The sequence below is a fragment of the Bombus vancouverensis genome, chromosome 4, assembly GCF_051014615.1.
Source record: "Bombus vancouverensis nearcticus chromosome 4, iyBomVanc1_principal, whole genome shotgun sequence".
Taxonomy (NCBI): Eukaryota; Metazoa; Arthropoda; class Insecta; order Hymenoptera; family Apidae; genus Bombus; species Bombus vancouverensis.
In genome coordinates, this window is record NC_134914.1 from 19,178,106 (window position 1) to 19,184,825 (window position 6,720).

At 36.9% G+C, this 6,720-nt stretch overlaps 1 long non-coding RNA gene across 1 annotated transcript; it reads left to right on the forward strand.

Annotated features, from left to right (window-relative positions):
- Positions 1-33: 33 nt before the first annotated feature.
- Positions 34-3,267, forward strand: LOC117161485 (uncharacterized). The gene is made up of 2 exons (XR_013058152.1): positions 34-1,649; positions 2,025-3,267. It is a non-coding gene; the product is annotated as an uncharacterized LOC117161485 (long non-coding RNA).
- The last annotated feature ends 3,453 nt before the right edge of the window (positions 3,268-6,720 follow it).

The following is a 6,720-nucleotide window of genomic DNA, read 5'->3' on the forward strand; positions in this document are numbered from 1 at the left end:
AGCGTGGCCGAGACACGCGCGTGCCGTTCGATGCTCGAAGTGGAACGATCGATCGATCGAACGAACGAAACGGGACGGATGATTTCTGTCGGTCACGGGATTAATGGGGCGAAACAGCCTGTTTATCAGCCGCTTCCTCTCCCCGGCGAAAGTTCTGGTAGGAGGAAAGGGATGTTTGTTTATCGGATGGCACGGCTGGGATCGGGTTATGGGTGTTTATAAATAAATTGACGCTGAACTTGGAGACGGATCGTGATGAGCCGAGTCGCTGTGGCGTTGGGGTGGGTCAGGATGCATGATCGATCGTCCGACACGACGGTGGTTTCATGGTGGAAGGATTTGTTATATGATACGAGGGCTGAATATGAATGTGAGCATCGGTGATGTTCAGAGTGAACGAGAGATAGAGGGAGTGCGAAATAGAGATACGTTACGGTGTATCGGTGTTGGGGTACCTAGTATAGGCATTAAAATATGGTAATGGAAATGGTAGATTGCCAGTGTAGCTAGTCGGTCGCTATCGAACCTTTGTATTCCATCGGTATCAGCAATAGCGACAGTAACAGTGCGATAATTATTTTGTTGCCTTGCGAAAGAGGTAATCGATCAAAGAAACGATTAAATCGTAGGAAGATCGAATAGTGGAGAATACCGAACTTGAAGATTCCACGAGATTTACGAAGTATTGATAAATCGATAAGACGAACCGTTGATACGTAATCCTTTGTGATAAATATTTATGCATATTAAGGAACTATGTATCGAGTCCACAAGTTTCATTTCAAGATGAAAAGTCGTGATGCAAACCGTCGAAAAAGAACAAGGATATATTTAAAGGAGGATAATCCGAGGACGCCCTGTGCGTCAGTTACAAATTACATGCGAGCGTTTCCTTGAACTAGGCGCGAAGTCCGATTTCTGTCGCCAGTGTGTAACAAATATAAATCAGCGGAACTAACGCGAAAGATTGTTTAACTTAAGTAATACTTCTTCTAAGAAAAATCATAATCGTCGAAAGAAATACCGAGAACCATAGTGACAATGCTAATAACTACAGATTTTCGTGCATAATTCATGATTTCTAGAATGTAATGGAAACAGAAAAAAAACATAATGACAGTTTGTATATTTTGATACATTTATGTTACATATCTTCTGTATATTCTTGTTTTCTCGAATTCCCATAAATGCATGAACAGCTGTAGTTTATAATATCGGTTTACCAACTATTTTTTGTTTTTTCGTTTAATATACGTTTTAATGTAAAACTAAGGGAATTAGATATTAGAAATGAGAATTTGAGGTTGATGTGACATTGTATTAAGCCGAGAAGGACGGAAGGTTGACCATCTATCGCTATTGTTACAATGTTGAGTCCGGCCATAGAGAAGCAGCTTCAAAGAAGCACGTAGCACGTTGCAACATTTGTATGCAATGACCGTGTCGTCGTGAAAAGGAACGAGCGTCGTGTTTTCCTCCACAGTTTGGTAGTTCTGCACTTTGAGTACGGCTAATGGAAACGTGTACATTGAAGGAATATACACCTGCCTTGCGAAGACTCAATAATTGAATTTACTAATACAAACTAGTTTCGAACACGAAGCTGATTGGTTTTTTGTTACATGTTTACTCGTTTATGGATCGACAAAGTACGTATATTGTTTTTATTCTATGCATGCATTCGAATAAATCCACTCTATCTTACATCTTTATATTTACATACTTACATTTTCCTTTCTTAGAAGAATTTTTCAAGCTTTTATCATTTGGACGTGTTTTCAATACGAAACTATCTTGTACTTACAATTTGTTCCTTTTTGTTTATTATTGATCTCAGCAAGTACGACGGTAGTATATTAATTATTTGCGTATTTGTTCGTGGAGCTTCATATAATCGCGTAATTTCCCATGTATAGCAAAGACTCTACTAGTTAAATATTTTTCCTGACCGCTTCGATCGTCGTCTAATACTTTTGTAAATAATAACGTTAGCGACAAGTTGATGACACGTCTTCAAATTGCAGATTATAGGTAGACATTCTTCTACAAATTTAGTTGTTTCGACCACTCGCGAGAAAGCACGTCAACGGGAGTCGTAAATTCCCGTTACGATTAGATAATCGACGCCACGAAATGATCGATCCCCTGATTTCTGTTACGATAATAAGGGTGGTTCGATCGAGGTTACACTGAGTTAACAGGTATAAATTAATGTTTATTTCAACAACTTTGTAAAGAAGGTAATTACATTGACGCGTATGTACAAGTTAAGTAGGTGATTGATTTAAGGATAGAAGCCCGATAATGACACGTTGACTATTCTAACGATAAAGAATAAGTAAATCAAAGCGACGATGCTGTATCGGAGGAAAGCTAGCGATGGGTGTGTCTAACACAAGGGACCATCGGGTTTGTTGATGACAATTTTGGTTAGGAAAGCGAGGGCAATAGACGTTGCTTCTGATTGGATAAAAGAAGGTTGGTGGACTAGGAAGGGTCTTAGCCGCCCTCGATAGAAAGTCGCTAGTGGGAAGTGTCATACGTGAGAAAAACTAACTTTCCCGCGTCTTCCCGTAGTAAACAATAAGCTTTAGAAACGATTCGGTAAAGAGATGTTTGTTAAATCTGAAGGACCTTAGCTAGCAAAGTCCTGAGATTTATAATGGGTCCTTAGGACTATCGAGGGTACGCAGTAAGGATGAGGGGACATCTGGTTCCCACCTTGCCCGTGGAGTGTGACCTGGTTTAGGTAGAGTGTCGCCCGACGTAACATAGTATTTTACGTTAAATAGAATTATCAGGTGTTTAATTTTGCAAAACTTACAGTAAGTTAGAGCTCTACCTGCGCGAAATTCGCCATCACGCGCTCGCCATGAGTTGTATCGTAAAATTCTAACCGAGCCCCGAGTGGTTCGCGGTTGACGGCTTAGCAGGAATTTTATCTGAAGTCGGTAGAGGTCTCCTCCTTTCAGCGAGAGACTTGGAACGCGACTTCTTAGTTTTATCTTCGTGAATAACGATTGGGCGCTTCTTCCAAAATTTGTCATCCTCCTTATGACGTCTTGCTCCATGAAGAACGCCAATTACGGAAATGTAGAAGATGATAAGACAGTAAGAGTCATAAGAAGGACACGAACATTTTTACAGTTATGTTTCCTCAAATAAATCCCCGGTAAATCTTCGGTTTACTCTATCTAAATCCTAGGTTTCTTTAAACAAACGTTGTATTTGCCTCTTAGAATAAAAGCTTACGTAGAAATGTTTAAACGATAAGTTATTTTCTTTCCAATAACCAGTCAAACGATTTCTCCTATGCATTCCTTCCCCTCTTCTTTTCTCATGAAAGTTCGACAATCACGTGCGTAGTTATCATTCTTTTACGTGCTTGATTTCATAGAATGTTCCATTTGTACATGCGTTCAGTAAAGAGCAAACGCCTTAGTCCACAGATATCGAACAGAAATATCTTGCTTTCCTTAATAAGTCTTTTACGAATAAATTTCACTAGACATTTTGTTCAAATTTATCGTGATCGATGAATCCAAATGTTTTTTTGTGAAATTTTTACATATAGGAATTGTATTGTAATAAATATAATACGACATTAAAATAGTAATAAAAAGCGATAGACAATGTACAATAATAATAAAAGACGAAGTAAATGAAAACAAACAAATGGAATTTGTTAATAAGAGTCATAAAAACCAACAGGACACGCTCTGTTGAAGATTAATCGAAAGTTGTTTAAAACTCGAGAAGATTCGATAAGAGAAACAGTATCTCCATAATTCTGATAACGTTGATAATCGTTGTCGAACAGAGAAACGATTCGTCGATCGCCCGTTGTTCGCCAAGAGGGGGAAACTCTTACTTCCTACACGTTCACGTACGATTCCCCTGTCATTAACCTGTTGTATTATTAGTGTGGCCAGTGCCAAGTCGATGTGCTTCGGGCGTGTTTCCGGCTGCCAATGAATTTCACGATTTCCCTTTCTAAGCTGCGAGTCGAATGATTCCTAATCCAGGAATAACGGCTATCTGTAGTGAAATTCATAGCAGCGTCGATCAATTCTGTTATTCGCTGATCGTGCGAGAGATCGCGTGAGAGCACGATCGTTTAGCTGTAATTAAAGCGGCGGCGGTGCTTTACGATGGATGTCTCGCGAATAAACGTGCTCGTACGTTCCACAGATTTTAGTCTTTTACTTTTTAGGAACTGGAAATGTCAGGAGAAATTTACTGGAATTGGACAACACTCTGCTAATAATTTCACTTTCGAATACTTTTGGAATATTTTATAGCATCGGGTTTGTAAAATTCCTTATGTAACTTTCCATACGAATTTCCTATGATTACGAATTATTAAAATACAAATTTTTAATTTTTCAATCTCCAAGTTTACAATTTTTTCAAGTTCCGTAAAAATTTACCATAATAACGTTTTAACTTATTTTTACGTGTTTCTGCAATATAATTGCATTGCCATTTTAAAGCATCTTTTACAAACATTTTCAGAAATCCCACGCTGTTCTTATCCGAAATTACAATTGATACGGTAGTACAACCGCGATTTGCAACTTTCTCCATCGTTGGATGATATAAACGTATATGAGATATTATGTTATTACCGAAGAATTTGATATTAAAGATTTTTGCCCTACTGATTCTATGACCCAGAGACGTTACGTTGGCAAGTGAAATTAATATGCTTGACGAGAGTAGTATGCTAATAGAAATCGCGAATAGTATGCGTTAGCTGTTCAAAATGAAAGTTGTTTTACAAGTTTGCTTGCGTTTTTTTCAAGTAATTAAAAGAATTCTTCAACACGTGCTTCGCGTTGTTATGTATTCATCGATAAATCTTTCTTGCGCATCTATCAAATGTTATTACTTATCGCCCCAGAAAGCCTGTAATTTTATTCCATTAATACCTAATCCTACCATTTTTCTTACGGTTAGTCTTCTTCGGTTTCGAATTTCTTGGAAACCTTCTTCCAAGGAGATTTCGTTAGATGAACGATTCTGGAATCTTTGCTTCAGCGAGCAGCTTATCCAGCCATTAAGCATCGAGCAACCCTTGAAACTAAATCAACAGCTCGACCACGAGATTACTTGGTTCTGGGAAATCGTTAAACAAAAAGCGAATGGAAATGGATGGTCGATAGATGGGCAGGATGGTCGTGTTGGACATGTTTATTGAAACTTCGATTAGCTTAATGGGAAAGCTTCGTTCGTTTCAATATAATAAGCTGCAATAATAACGTCAGTAGAAGATTAAAATCATTACAGTTTATCAAGTTTTTGCTATTTCTTCAGTTTTATCGATAGCGTTGCATGATTAAAGCATTTACGCATTTTTCTTAATGATATACAAATTATAGACACGATTGAAAATTATACGATCTTATAATGACTTCTTAGAAGTGAAATTAATATTCAATTCTGTTATGATTTTGCTGTCTTTACGCGAGAAGAATAGACTGCAGATATTTATGCGAGTTTATATTTAATGGATAAGAAATATGTTTTGAAAACTCGAACGATATTTTATCTCAGCTAAAGAAACGGTTCCTACGTAAAAATTTGTTTTGCTCTCTAGATATTATAAGATGTATCTTATTTCGGGGATTTTAAACATCTTTGTTTACTTTCTATACATTCTGTAGATTTTTCTACATTTAAATATCTCATAGATGGATAAACGTTCGTAGTTCAATTGTTACAAGCGGAGGAACAAAGAAACTGAGATCGTTGGAAATTTTTCGTGACAATGCAGGTGGGATTACTAGATTGGAATATAGCAGCGATCTCATTATTGCAGAAGATTGTTCAATCTCTGTTACCGTAGTATCGCGTATCTCCTTTTACTCAGAAACGGGATTCTTACGACCCAATTAAAGTATAACTCTACAGAAACATCTTACGCGAATACTAATTAAATTGATAAAAACACGTGGAATATTGAAAATATTTGATTATATCTTTTTTTGCTGCCGTTCATTATTATAGTATCATGTGCAGCTTCTTTTTCTGGGGAACAGGTTTATAAGCGGACGTGTTTTGCAGCCCATCTTGGATACTTTATCGAAGATACGCGTAATATCGAAACACGCAGAAACGTTATAAATATCCTATTATATAACATATTTATAGTTTTCCTAGCTTCGATCGTATCTTTGATAGCGCGTTGCACTTTACGACTATATTTCGTGAATATTACAGTTCGTTTATTTAGTTCCTGGAATAGTTTCAGACGAAGAAGCGAACTAAGCTGGTACAACGTTCGCGAAACGTTGGCATCAAGTGTAACGTATTAGGTTGTCCGAAAAATTTCTTTCGTTTCATAAAGTGATAGTAGATGAACAACAATGTCTGCTTTATATTATTTCATTGTATTAGGTACGATCCATTATATCTGTATTATTATGTTTGCGCGTAATTCGATAATCTAATATAAAACAAAAAATATTGTGCGTCTATTACTTCCTTACAAAAAAGGATAGAAACTTTTCGGACAACCTAATACTATCAAAAGGAAAAATTTGTAAACGAATATAAAGCATATTTTTCTTTTGCTAGCAAAACCATGTTCCTAGGAATTTGCCTTTCTTAATTTTGCTTTTGGTAATACGAATTTATAAAAAGGTATGAAAAACGTTACGTCGTGGATACGTTTGTTTGCATACACGTCCGATTTATTTACATTTCTTGGTGATGTAG